Below are 13722 nucleotides of genomic sequence, written 5' to 3'. Positions count from 1 at the left end.
AGATGAACAACTCCACCCCTGTCGAAGCCTTAGCTCCTTCTGGTCCATTGGTCCCCCCTGATAATGCGTCCCCTGTGGACCCTCTCCCTACCAATGCCGCTAATACTTTTTACCCCTCCTCCAACCTCACTATCCTTGCCTCTGAGAACTTAGACCTCAACCCTCATTTTCGCAAGTTTAACGTCGACCCTCATCCTCATTCCCCGATTATCCAAGCCTTGGAGCAACTCGAAAGTGAGCAGGATGAATTCCAAACGGTTACTCGCAAGTCAAAAAAACACAGAAGGAAAAGTGCTCAAAATAATAATGCACTCAAAACACTAGAGGTTAACAAGAATAAGAAGAATGAGCCTATCGTCGATCATGAAATGGTCACTCGGTCCTCTGCGAATAAAACTGGTTTTAATTATGTGGTCAAAACCATCATTCGAGCCTTTGAAAATCTGGAGCTGATTAATACTTGTTCCATTACTGATGAAGGATTAGTTAGACCTCTGAGTATGATTTGCACTCCTAATGGATGTGGAACCACGCTCAGTGTTCTCGCTAATCCCTTCCCTAGTAATGTAATCAATATTAGTCAAAGTATGCTCCCTATTCTTAATAGGCTTAATGAAATTGAACACGACTCTGACATTCATGTCATCCCTGCCATAGAGGAAGACTCTTCTCTCTATTCGCAAGTACTCTACACATTGAGCAAAGAACTCCCCCCTCCTCACGCGGAAGCACAGATGGAACTTGCTTCCGGAGAGGATGGAGAAGAGCCCCCTGAGGCTCTGGTCAAGAAACTTGGACACCCAATTGGATCCAAGAATAAGGGTCATCCTACCAGTAAGTAACCCCTATTCATTTATGACGATGAGGTGTGTCTCTTGGAATGTTAGAGGTCTAGAAGCCCTAGACAGGAAGTATGTCATTAGAGACTACCTTAGCTCGATTAAAAATATTGATTTCCTTATGTTGCAAGAGCTTAAAACTACTAATCTTAATCTTGAAATTTGTTTGGACTACATCTGGAAAGACATGATTACAATATGCTCAGACCACCCCAAAGGTAGGGTGGCGTTGGTCTTCTTATCAATAATAAGTGGAGAAAACACCTCACCCAAAGTGGTCTCTCCCCCTGTAATAGGGTTGTTTGGGCCACCTTCACTTCTAATAATTTCTACTTTGGGGTATGCGTTATGTATGCCCCCAATGACTATAAGGATAGCAATAACCTCTGGGATTATCTTGCATCTCTTAGTGATGTACCCTGGTTAATTGGTGGCGATTTCAATATGATCGAGCATCAAGAGGATAAGTCCGGAGGTAACCCCTTTGAGTGGAAACCTTTTGAAAAACCTCATTGGGATAGACTCATTCAACACAAGGACCTACTCGACCCTCTTGTCGGTAACAAAAGCAACCATGATGGTGTTTGGTAAACCTAGTGTAATTATCAGAAGGGAGTCAATAGAATCTACTCCAGACTCGACCACTTATATATTAATATGAACTTCTTTTCCCTTGTGCCTACTGATCATGGCAATTTGCTTTGCATCCGGCCTGCTACTATTTCAGATCACCATCCTATTGTTTCCCAAATTAAGATCACCAATACCTCCCTTTCCCCTGCTTGCCCAAGTAGGAAGTTCCCGCTTAACACCTCCCTTCTTAAGGATCCAATGGTTCTCTCGGCTATCAACATGATCAAATACTTAACTCCAATGATGAGCACCTCCTTTCGCCCACTGCTAGATGGATCCACAACATTTCTGCATGGCAGAAAATCCTCCAAACCTTTGGCCAAAAAAAGGCTATGGACTTCAGACTCCTTGAGAAATCCCTTTCCTGCAATCTTCTTAATCTTGAGGAAAAACTGCAACTTTCTCCTGATAACGATGAGCTTCTTACTCATCTGGCTAAGGCAAGGGACACTCTTAGGCAACACCAATAGGTTAAGATTAGAGGGGCTATTGTTAGAGCCCGACATCATTGGCTTAAATTTGGCGATAAGGGATCAAAATTCTTCTTCAACCTTCTGAAACATAAGAACATTAGGGAGAGAGTTGATAGACTGGTTGTGGATAATAAATAACTTGTGGATACCCATGACATTGCTGAGGCTTTTTTCTCATTCTTTCAGAATCTTTTCACCTCTGAAGGCTCTGCTGATGCTAAGAGGCTGAGGCTAAAATGTAAAGAGATCATCCCCTCTAGGATCTCCGATGAAGACTCCCTACTCCTAAGACAAAGGATCTCCATTGGTGAGATTGAGAGAGCTATCTTCTCTCTTAGCGATGGTAAATCCCCTGGACCAGATGGCCTCCCCATTGAGTTCTATAAAGCCCACATTGGATAGATCAGTAAAGACCTACATGAACTCTATAATGAAGCCATTGCTAATGGGACTCTGGGTAAGTACATTAATCAGGGTATCAGTAAGCTCATCCCTAAAGATGGGGACAAATCTCTCATTAAGTATTGGAGACCCATTACTCTCCTTAATGTGTACTACAAGATTCTTGCCAAGGTTCTTGCATTTAGACTTGAGACAATCCTCCCCAAGTTTGTATGCTCTACTCAAACTTGGTTCATTAAGGGTAGGTATATTCTTGAAAACTTGATTACTAGTTGGGAGGCCATGGAATGGGCTAAAACCTCTGGGCAAAATTGTGCCATGTTCCTCCTTGATTACGAGAAGGCCTATGATAGTGTCGAATGGGACTTTATCCTCATGATGCTTGATGCCTTCGGTTTCCCCAAAGAGTTTTGTGATATTGTTAAAGTTCTCCTTAAGGATGCATGTGCCCTTATTGAAGTCAATGGCTCTCTCTCCTCCCCTATCGTGCTCAACCGATCTATTAGGCAAGGCTGCCCCCTTTCCCCTGTGTTTTTTGTTATTGCTTCGGATGCCCTTTTTTATCTATTGAGGGATGATTCAATCTCCCCTAGCATTAAAGATTCGATGCTCCCTGATGACACTTAACTTTTAAACATCCAATTTGCTAACGATACCTCTCTCTTCCTTGAGGTCACCAAATAGAACTTTGAAGCTCTTAGTCAAAAATTAGACTCTTTTGTGAAATCTTTGGTGCTCGGATCTCCCAGACTAAATCCGTCCTTCTTGGGTGGCAGGAAGAGCCTCCCGACTGGGCCCTACACCTTGGCTATCAATGGGGTGGCTCTAACAAAATTGTTAGATACCTTGGTATACCCTTTTTTGTGTCTCCTTCCCTCAAAGATATGTGGCTTTGGATTAGGGAAAAGATTGACAAAAAATTGAACAAATGAAACAACAAATTCCTCTCCCTCACTGGTCGGGTGCAAGTTTGCCAAAAGATCCTATCCTCTTATAGCATCTACTAATCCTCATCCTCGATGTTCAACAACTATCAGGTCTTTGAAATATAGAAAGTTATCAGACACTTCCTATGGTCGGATGGCAAGGGGGGGGGGGGAGCACGTTGTTAATTGGAAATGGTGCTTGATGGAGAAGAAACTTGGTGGTATCGGGCTTAAAGACCTCAGACTGCAAGGGATCTCCCATGCTGCTAAATGGATTTTTCATGCCCTTGACGGCCAGGTGCCCTGGAAGATTTTGGTTAGGAACAATATCGAGAGAGCCGTCTCGAAGCATGCCAAAACCTGGAAATCTCTCCCCTTCGCTGACATCATTGCTGGCAAATTCCCTATCTCTGTCCAAGGCACCTCGGTGTTCAAATCTATATGGAATGTTAGGGGGTCTTTAACGAACACTGAATTTTTTTCCAACGACCTAATTCATGGTGAAAGATCCATATGGTGGAACCTTATTCACTCTTCTAAACCTCTTGCTCTTACTAGGGGTTGATCAGCTAGGCTTCTGGCCCAAAAAGGAATCACTTCCTTCATGGATATCTTGAAGGAGGATGTTCTTGTCCCCTGGGAAGAAATCAGCAGCAAGTTCAACCTCCCCCACTCTCAGAAAAGAACCTATAAATTTCTCCAGATGGTGTATGCCGCTCTTGATGTTCCCAAGAGTTGTATGGTTGATTCCCATAGCTTCCTTAACTTTAGCTGGCATGGGGGAACTCCTCTCCACAAAGTTAAAGCCTATGATATCTACACTATTGTCAATTATGATGACTCTATTGTGCACCATCTTAATCGCCTTTAGTATTATGACTTGGATGTCTCCTTTTGGCAATCTTCTCTTAAGAGACTCTGGAAATCTCCCATTGCTCCTAAAATTAAGTGCTTTAAATGGTTGTTATTACCTGATAGGCTTCCCCTAAGAAATAATAAAGATACTATTGATCTATGTTCCATTTGTAAAGTTCCAGACACTTCCAAGCATATTTTCTTTGAATGTATTATTGCTAAAGAAATTTGGTTAATGCTTGGTTTCTTGATTCCTCACTGTGTTTCTATTATGGAGATTATTACTGGTTTTATTCATGGCATTAAAAAGGATGCCAACCTTCTTTGGTCTATTCTCTCTGCTAACATTCTTTGGTATATCTGGAAGATTAGGAATGAGGACAGATATCAGGATTGAACCAAGACCCTTACTAAGTCTTTTAAAAGACTCACCTTTTATAACATTCTTGTGCAAGTCTTTGTTGTCATAGACATCGAGAGAGAGAAGTTTTTGCGGTTCCTACAAGATGGGTCTGCTTCCATGTTTGTTTATGAGATAAGGTGCGGCTATGAGTGGATGAGGCATGTTGAGAACATTTCCTTGTTTGAGGAGGCCCTCAACAAACTTACTAAGGAAGTCAAGGACAATAGGGGCCCTTCCTATGACCAGATTGAGATGCTGATCCAAATCCAAGAGAGGAAAAAAATTGTTTGGATGGAAGGCCTATCTGGCTGGACTACTTGGCTGGAGGATCACAACTCCATCGTACAGTAATTTGTGCTATTTAACTGCCCTTTTGTATCTTGGCTTCTTTCTTGATGTTAAGTTGAGCTGTGCTATGTGTCATTGACTACTCTACCTGCTACTCTAAACTTGCCAGGCTGAGGTCTCTCCTCCCTAGGTCTGTTGTAATGGTTTTTTATTTCTTTTCCCTCGATCTTAATATAAAAAAAAAAAAGAAAAACAATTCACATAATATTATCCCAATTAGGAATCTTTTGAAACTACCAATCATAATCACAATATTAAATATGTGCATATTACATATAAACTCCATCGGTAAGTCTCAATATTCAATGGATAGAAAGTTAGCACCTTTCAAAGCAATTAGGTTAATTCCATATCTGTAATACATTTTAACTAACAATAGGCATGTTTAGTAGTGTAAAGCGCTGGAGGAAGGCTTGTTATGGACGCTGGCAGACTACGTGGTTCCTGTGGCTCTCCCGAGTCAAGAGCCTACCAATGCTTATGACATTGTCACTAAGGTCACTTTTGTTGACGATGGAATAGATCCAAGTCTTGTCACCCTGAAAAATGAAACAAAAGCCTATCAGACAAAAATACTTATAAAACAAATAAATATTAATGGCATTAAAAAATAGGTAGATTTAGATTTTTTTTTAAATAATTACAGAAAAATTTATACTATTGAATATAATAAAAATAGTCAAATGTCCCTACCAGTGTATTTTCTTTCCAATTCCGACCATTCTAAAAAACAAGGCTTCAGGATAATCAATCATACTGTTAAAATCGATTCACCAAATCAATGTTGCTATGACGACATGAAACGGAATAAAAAAATTAAAATAAGAAGTAAAAGTAAATTTTAAGACAACGGGACATTATATATTAAAAACAATGAATAAAACAAAAGAAAACAGATTAAATATGTGCAGCTTCGCACCTGGTTGCTGCATTTTGGGAGATTTTCATCTGAGAATGCTGCAGCAAATGAAAGGCATGGGGTTTACACGCCTTGCATTCCTCCTTTATTGAAAAATTATTAAAGAATCGAATCAGCTAAAGACGATTTTTTTACCCGTTTTTCTGTTCACATTTTTCTCGCGACGAACTTTCGCGTTTTCTGATGGCAGTTATTCCTCGCCTCTGCTCACGTTTTCGTGCAGGGTTTTGGTGATGGTGAAGAGACTTTATTTTATTAAGAAATTTGCATATCTTCTAAATGCGGACTTTGTTTATATATTATTATTTAAAACCTTCCAAGGAAAAGAATATTCTAATAATGTGGGGACACTATTGATTTACAAAGTGGACAATGAAGAGGCAAAATTACTCAAGCACGCTTGACACTCTAAATTCAAAAGTTTTAATGTTGTCTTATAAATCTTGACAAATATAATATTATGTCAGTTTTTCTCGAAAGATTTATTGTGAAAAATGTTAGTTGCATATAAAAGTAGTTCCTCTTCTCATTCGCAACATCTTCTAAGAATATCTCTCTTCAATCTTATACAAGAGGCAGAGAGAGTCATGGTGAAAGAAGGTTGCATATTTAGATAGAAGAACAAAACAGAAGAGAGAAGTAGAGAGAAGAGTGTGACTATGAATCAAGTAGGGTCTTGGGTTGAGTGTGGGATCTAAAAGTAACAAGTGAAAAATTCTTATTTTGATAAGATATAGATTTGAATTCATATACCTAAAATTATATTTTATTTATCAAAAAATAAAGGATCAAGTGTGTTTTGAAAATTCTGATTTAGCATTGCAGGCATTTAATTATTTTTTATGGGTTTTAATTGTTTGGGGAGAATATTTACTGAGTAGCTGCTTGTCTAGGCATATATGTGGTCTCCATTGTATCAAATAGTATCAGAGTTAGAAGATTGTTAGCATTGTGAGTTTGAAGATAGCATTATAAGAGAGTGGAAGGGAGAAAATAGAATCTAGAAAAGATGATGTATAACATCCTCATATCAAATAATTATAGTGTTTGAGTTTGTTATCCTTTAGCAAGGTTAAGTGGTGCAAGAGGACTCACACTTGCCTTATTACATATACAAAACTGACTATTCTTAAACTCTCGTTGGTAGTTTCTCTCTTCTCACTAGCTGAATAAACATTAGATGAAGATTGCACCCAACAAGAAAGAAATGAACTTATCTTTTTATTTGAAATTAATATTCAAAACAAAAGCACATATATCTACAACCCAACTTAAACTTTCCACACTTTCATCTACAAATTCTTTCCCTAAATTTCACATATTGTGTCACTTTAATTTCTATTATTTTTGTTTGTTAATCCTTATTATATTGTTATTTCATCAAATTTAGTTGGACCAAATCACCATTGGGTTATCACTACTCCCTCTATTTTTCCCATATAGTTTCAGCTCCAACTTCCTCATCCACGTACTCTATTTGTTCTTCTATTTGGCTCAAGTCTCAACACTCTTACTATCATTTCCTACATTTGCCTCTATAAAGATGCTTGGTTGTTCTATAAAACCTTAGTTTCCTTCCTTGTCTCCTTTTGTCCTCCTTCCAATCCATCTTATCATAGAGCCTCTTCAATTCCTCTTCCATTCCTTCCCACCATCCAAGCTTTTCTGCTAAATCATTTGCTGCCACCCAACACCTTTGATCCTTATCGTCTATTATCCAAATAGAGGTTCTAAAATCTACTTCAATGAGGGCCTAAAGCCTATTAATTTTCTTTTCTTCCATGTTTAGTTATCATAGGAGCCAATAGATTATAGCTTCCTATTTGTTGTACCCATCACTGAACTCATTAACCTTATCAGCAAAGGTTGGGAAGTCTCGTTTCCTTGGAGAGTTCATAGGTGAGGGGGGATGAGAGCCAAATGAAGGGTTTAGAAGGGGTGAAAGAATTATTAACAAGGTTGTTTGGGGTCCACTTGAACCCAATAGACAATGAGGAAGTAGAGTCCTTAGAAACATTCTTCCTTGTCTCCAACTCTTCGATAATCCATTCAATAATGGGAGGGGTTGGGGGGTTTTGGATTTAGCCGACCTAGTAGGGTTAACCTGGGTAGGGGTCCCTTTGGGTTTAGGAGTGGAGATGGTATCTTTACTAACTGGGTCATCCAACAACTCAAAACATAGAGTGGGACTAGAGGGATTGCTAACCGATCCACGAGTAGAGGTCAAATTAGGTGAAAATTATACGGATGAAAAATAAGTCCCTAATTCAAGGGAAGGACTTTTTTAGATTTAGCAAAAACCACAGGTTGGGAGATAAAAAAGGGACAATAAGAGAAATTCATCTTCAGATCATACCTCAAATGGTTGAGCATGGAAAAAAATTGAGAATGGAAAGTCGTTTAAATCTCCCATCTAGAGTGATGAACTTGATAAAGAGCAGTGTAATTCATCTCGATTGAAACCACTTTTAAAGTGCAGTGACATTTATGTGACATGTCTTTTTTTCTTGCTTCATTCGTGACAGTGATTTATAGTGCTTGATGTATTTCAGTGATTTGTATTGGAAATCGCAGTGTAATGGCATTATTGAGTTGATATCTTTGGAGAGTTTGATAGTCTTTGTGATCTATAGCAGTTTGTGACTGGATGGGCGATTGGATGATTGTTTTGTTGCGCATTAATATTGTCATTTGGTATTGATGATTTGGACAGAGATTGTTGCAAAGGGCCTATTGTTATCATTGCTATGATATCAGCATCTTCATGTGTTAAAAAAGCAGCAGATTTAGGATATTCATGTTTCATAAATGAACAGTTTGGCATTACCCTCTCTATCATTTGATGCAAAAAGCGGGAGAGAGATTGACCAGTATTTTGTCATCAAAGATAAAGGGGGAGTTTATTGACTCTCTTCTAATTGTTGTTCTTGATTACAAAAATACATATGTGCATTCATGTTGATTCATTGGTCATATTCTTTCATACTGGATCTACAGGAGGCTCACTGCCATGTCACGAATCTAGAAATCAGCGTTAAACGCCTCACTGAGAAGAAAGCAGCTCACTGACAACAACGTGATGCTGTTTTATAGCATCGTTACAAAACCAAATAAAAATAGCCAACTCGACTGACATCTTTGACTAAGTCAACTTTTAGCCTACTTCCCAAAATTTGGTATCACTTGACCTACCTCTTGTGTTGCGGCTAACTGAGTATTGTGGACTCTTCCGAACGCACTTGCTTTGGGGTCAGCTTGGCCTGTGTTTTGAAATATCATCAAGTTGAAATTATAGTGTTACTACAAAAGGCACCCCAAGAGGCAATTAACAATCGGCATCTATCCTTTTTGTTGAATTAGCCAGCTCCAATAAAAAATTTCTTTACAATTTAAGATATCAACCCCTAGGTTGATAAGTGCCCACCTATGGACTCTCAGGTAAAATACTCACAGTCAATGATCCCAACGATAATGCCATTGACGTAGCCAAACTCCATTATGTAAAATGCAGAGTTATAATATCCAAATTATGATTGGTAGTTCCAAGAGATTCGTAACTGGGGTAATATTATGTGAATTGTTTATTCTGAGTAGTATCAGAGTGGTTGCAATATTATCGTCAGAATCTAAATGATAAATGTAATTATTTTCATTTTAGATTTTGTTTTAGTATTCAAAGAGAAGTTTTCTTTGATACCCTTAAATACTGTTAAGGAACACTAGAAATTCTGTTTAAAGGATAAAAATGAAGAAAACAGAAGTGTCATATTCAAACACCACCACAGGAGAGTATAAATTATCAAATACCATCCTTCACATGCACAGGATTATCCTTTAAACAGTTGTCATGTTTCAAAGTGTAAACTATATTATCTCCACGTCTTCAGCCCTACCATGTGCAGGTCAATTTGCAGCTTGGTATGTAATAATAATAAAATAGTAACCGCCTTGGCTTAGGGAAGTTATGTTGCCTAATATAATAGACGAGGACATGACAAGAAACGGGTTTGGGAGAATTGTGCATAAGAAAGGGCTCTGCAATGGTAATACACATAATACTTTGGAGAGGAGCCAATCTGCAATGGATACAATAGAAGTTTTCCTTAGGAAACATGACATCATGAGGATAACCTTGCAACAGCCGACAATGGATCTCAAATAAAACAAAGAATTTGGAAATTTGAAAATGGTCTATAGAATTTAAATACGATACGCTTTGCTACAACTAAAGAAAAAAAAAGAAAAGAGAGTGTATTACTTGTATGATTTGACTTAAGGTAATATACTTACATCCACTACTAATTTTGACCTTTATAATTAATGAAACTTATTTGTTGTGTTGGCATATACATTTATGAAATCATTGCAACTAAAAGAACCTTAGGAAATTTTCTATATAAAGAAAGTACGTTGTTCATTTTTTACAACATTCAAGTCTTAAGGATTATGAAAATAAGATTAAATATGTATACTAAACAAAGCATGCAAATAATTATAGCACCATGTTTAAGTAAATTAGGGTTGGTTTGAGATTTAAATAAAGAGTAAATGTGATTGAATATTGATGTTCTTGTGATCATTTGATATGCAAACTGATACTTAATAACTATATTCATACAAGTTAGCATTAGTTAGTATTAGAATTATGATGTTCAAAATTGAAGATGAATTCATGAATGGATCAAATTTAAGAAGACACCAAAACTCATACAATTGACCACTCTTAATTTATATTAAAAAATATTAATATAAGAAAATATAAATTCAAAATTAAAATTAATAAATATATCAAGTGTGCATTTTTATTCTTCAAAAATATTAAGAACATACTTTTTCAGGTTCTCATTTTATCTAATTATTAAGATAATTGTAAATACTTTTACCACTTATTATATTCATTTTAGAATAAAATAACTCTCTAAATATATCATTTGTTTAAATATTGACAAAACAAAAAATAATAACAAACAAAATTATTGAATAATATTTAATATTTACACAATTTGCTTGACACTCGAAACAAAATTCTTTCTTGTAGGATAAACGAACAATTCTAATGCATTCATAAATTAAATGTAGCACAGGCATGTAAAATCCAATCTCCAAAAATCAAATCAGTCCTATAATTGAAGTTCAAAAAGAGCTTATTTATAAATTTAATTTTTTAGCACTATTTATTTTTAGGATGTACTCAATGCCTGCAGAAGCAACAAAAGGGATCTAATGGTTATCTGGTTTTTCAGTCGGAAACTACATGAAGGGATTTTTTTCGCGTACAACTTACTGTATTCTGCTAATTACAGTATTATTATTATTATATAATGTGATTTATGTTCAAGAATATCAGTAGCTAATAACATTAATGAATACAAGGCTAAATCTGGCCAAATTTGTTACTACCTAATAAACTCATCATGGCTTCCATTAACAAGGTTGAATTGTTTAACATGGCGGCGTAGACAAACAACTTCAGATTTGAAACCATTAATCATAATCTTCAACATGCCCTTAACACTTCCAGCCACAAAAAATTTATTCATGGGAGAAGGATTTGCTGGAGTGTCTATGGTGTTTCAGAAAATCTGTTCTATGATGGCTCGACAAGAATGACATCTACAATTACCATGAAACGTATTACAACACTTGAATAGATTATTTGATCTGATTTTATTAATTATAGGATGTATTTTTACATATATAAAAGTAATGCATGCATATGATTTTTAATGAAATTAGAATATATCATTTTAGGACTTAGCTTAAGCCTCATATAAAAATTAAACAAAATATATTTATTCAAAAGGCAAATCAGACTCAATTTATATGTATGATTTTATGTTTGAGTTTATGATATCTTATTTTTCAATGGAAGGAAAATTAAATATATTTTTAGATAAGATTTATATGCATTGGTAATATGAGTCTTCCTCAAGTTAGACAAGTGTATTTTGAGGAGACAATGAGGAAGTTGACACAATATGGGTCCACTTTTCGATGTTCAATAATATGAGGTAGGGATTGCAATGAGATAACCTTCTACTGTGGGAGAAAAGATTCAATAGCTATTATGATTCTAGTCTAGACAAGTGCTCTCGGTTGTGTGCATTCAAGAGAAACTTGTATGCATAATTCACAATTCAATTTTTGAGAAGGCCCATTGGGCCATTTCTACTAGGTGGTTCCACTAGTTCACATATTCTAGATACCTTGTCTTGTAACACTATCTTGAACTTCTTTAGAACATGTTATATACCACAACACTTTCCTTAACAACAAATAGATGAGTTTCATGACTTGTAATAGAGGGGTCTTACAATTGTCCAATATCGTAGTCATTTTATAGAGCTCTTGTAGTATGTAGACTATCTACAAGAAAGGAAGTTACTTGACAATAATTTTATTAATGGTTTTAACTTAAGTATCTTTGGTCCAATGTGCATGGTTGATTCAAAGAACTTCTAGTTCTTGTAAAAAAAACTTATATTGTTGAGGAGGTCCACAAAAAACCTTTGAAGGCATGTGGATAGTTTTGATGCCATAATCATTCACAAGAAGGTCATTTATTTTGTAGATGTCCCCTACCACCAAATGGAGTATTTAGATCTTTTGTAGGGCCTCATAGGCCACCGCCACAAAAACAAAAGTGTCTAGGTCTACTTGTTTTAAATAAATAAGATATTACAATGTTACATTCCTAGTTACTTGTGCTCCATTTATTACTGAAACATTTTAGAACTATTCAAGCAATATGTAATGACATAGCTCCATTCTATCCTTTATAGTGTATGAGTAATTTGTTGTTCACATAAAACATATACTGCAACTTCATTTTTATATTTTCAACATGGCATTGGTTTTATTAAGCTACTTCCCATGTTATATTTTATAAGAATTAGCTATGAATTTAGCCACCCAAGATCTAGAGGCCTAATGAATAGCAAAACAAGAAGAGAGAACAAATTTGACAAGAATAAATTGTATCTTTATCAATGATGCAACATAACTAGAAAAACATACATAAAAGACCCCTTAGTTTTATAGACAAGGCGAGTAAAAAGTACTAAATGAGATAATGAGTGTCATTATCTCATGACATGATGACCTAAATGAAAACCTACCACCTCACCTAATGTGGATAGGTGATAGTGTGATAACACCACAAAATATGGATCACCCACCAAAGGTAGAAAAGTGCAATCACTATAAGTGGATATGATAAAGTAATAACATTATAATTCTACCTAAAGTGGAAATCTCCAACTATTCCTACGTAATTCCCTAAGTTAGCTTAAGTAAAGTGTAATTAGGACCTAGGTAAGATAACCAAGGTAAAATGGCTTACTGACACCAACACTGCCCTCAAGTGCAACTTAGGGAGAATGTATGATCAAAAGATAACAATGCAAGATGGGTCTTGGCTACTAGGCCATGTTAGGTACACATGAAAAAATGCAATCTAATCTCTCACAAGTGGAGAAAGGGAAAAAAAATGAGTGGGAAAAAACTCCCCTCCAAAAGAGAGATGAAAGTACAAAAGAAGTCTCAAAGAAAAAGTATACCTCTATATTTATAATTGGAGAGAGAGAGAGAGAGAGAGAGAGAGAGGCAAATGAGGGGAGTAGTTACATTTATATGTGACTAAAACCTTTTCAAAAGAAACCTTTCAAGAGAAGCTCACTTAATATTATATTTTTAAAGAGTTTGAAGACAATATTTAAAGTTTTGAAATTGGAGTCAAATTAGGAGGACATTGGCACTAGGCATTGGTGTCTAGATGTTTTAGAAATTAAAGGGTCCAAATTGAGATGACACTAGTGCCTAGCTCTAGTGTCCAACCCAATTTGACAATTCAAAGGGCCAAGCACTATAGGATTTCATTAAGTTCTCCAATATACTCCCAAGATATTCACACTTTTCATTTGAC

The 13722-nt window shown here is 36.2% G+C and overlaps 1 long non-coding RNA gene across 1 annotated transcript; it reads right to left on the bottom strand.

The window, feature by feature from the left end:
• Positions 1-5099: 5099 nt before the first annotated feature.
• Positions 5100-5875, bottom strand: LOC131041660 (uncharacterized). Its single transcript, XR_009105061.2, has 3 exons — positions 5799-5875; positions 5573-5666; positions 5100-5418 (listed from the first exon to the last, which is right to left on the bottom strand). It is a non-coding gene; the product is annotated as an uncharacterized LOC131041660 (long non-coding RNA).
• Positions 5876-13722: the final 7847 nt, after the last annotated feature.

The sequence above is a fragment of the Cryptomeria japonica genome, chromosome 4 (assembly GCF_030272615.1).
Source record: "Cryptomeria japonica chromosome 4, Sugi_1.0, whole genome shotgun sequence".
In the NCBI taxonomy this organism is placed as follows: domain Eukaryota; kingdom Viridiplantae; phylum Streptophyta; class Pinopsida; order Cupressales; family Cupressaceae; genus Cryptomeria; species Cryptomeria japonica.
The sequence above is the reverse complement of the archived record's forward strand: the minus strand, read 5'-3'. Positions and strand labels throughout refer to the sequence as shown.